Source organism: Cebus imitator, unplaced genomic scaffold, assembly GCF_001604975.1.
Source record: "Cebus imitator isolate Cc_AM_T3 unplaced genomic scaffold, Cebus_imitator-1.0 Scaffold823, whole genome shotgun sequence".
Lineage (NCBI taxonomy): Eukaryota > Metazoa > Chordata > Mammalia > Primates > Cebidae > Cebus > Cebus imitator.
In genome coordinates, this window is record NW_016108138.1 from 214,730 (window position 1) to 216,002 (window position 1,273).

At 41.0% G+C, this 1,273-nt stretch overlaps 1 pseudogene across 1 annotated transcript in view; it reads right to left on the reverse strand.

Annotated features, from left to right (window-relative positions):
* The window catches only part of LOC108297625, a 31,703-nt pseudogene that overhangs the window by 19,757 nt on the left and 10,673 nt on the right, over positions 1-1,273 (reverse strand). The gene's annotated exons all lie outside the window — the stretch shown is intronic.

Genomic DNA, 1,273 nt, shown 5'->3' on the forward strand with positions numbered 1-1,273 from the left:
AAAAAAAAAAAAATGTTTTATGTTGTTCTTCTCAGCCGGAACTGCCATCTTCCAGTAATTTGCCAAAATGATGAACACAAAGGGAAAGAGAAGCGCCCGGTATGTGTTCTCTAGGCCTTTTAGAAAACATGGAGTCATTCCTTTCTTTGGCCACGTATACGTGAATCTATAAGAAAGGTGATATTGCCTGGGCATGATGGCTCACACTTGTAATCCCAGAACTCTGGGGGGTCAAGGTGGGCAGATCATGAGGTCAGGAGTTTGAGACCAGCCTGGCCAATGTGGCGAAACCCTGTCTCTATTAAAAAAAATAGAAAAATTTGCTTATAGCCATTACTAGAAGAAAAAAAAAATTAGCCAGTCCTGGTGGTGTGCACATATAGTCCCAGGAGGCTGAGGCAGGAGAATTAGTTGAACCCAGGAGGCAGACTTTGCAGTGAGCTGAGATCATGCCACTGCACTGCAACCTGGGCGAGAGAGCGAGACTGTCTAAAAAAAAAAAAAAAGAAATGTGGTATCGTAGACATCAAGGGAATGGGTACTGTTCAAAAATGAACGCCACATAAGTGTTGCCATGGCAAAACGGTAAGAGTCTACAATGTTACCCAGCATGCTGTTGGCATTGTTGTAAACAAACAAGTTAAGGATGAGGTGTTGCTGAGAGAATTACTGTGTGTATTGAGCACGTTAAGTACTCTCAGAGCTGAGATAGCTTCCTGAAACTGTCTCGGAAAGTTTCAGAAAATGATCAGAAAAAGAAAGAAGCCAAAGAGAAAGGTACCCAGGTACAACTGAAGTGCCAACTCGCTCCACCCAAAGAAACACATTTTGTGAGAAGCAGCGGGAAGGAGCCTGAGCTGCTGGAACCTATTCCCTATGAATTCACGGCATAATAGGTATTAAAAAAGTAAAAGACCTCTGGACTATAGAAATTAAAAAAAAAGTTTTATGAGTTTAAAGAATATAGATTCAAATAAATACAGATGCAATAAGCTTCCTATAAATTTTCAGTGGCAAGTTTTCTTCACAATAATGAAAAATACAAGGCTAAAATTTACATGAAACTACAATAAACTTTGAATAGCCAAAGCAATCTTGAGGAAAGAGAACAAAGCAGAAGGACATCATACTTTATAATTCCAAAGTATTGGGCTGCGTGTGGTGGCTCACGCCTGTGATCCAAGCACTTTGGAGGCCAAGGTGGGAGGATCACCTGAGGTTGGGAGTTTAAGACCAGCCTGACCAACATAGTGAAACCCCGTCTTTAAAAAAA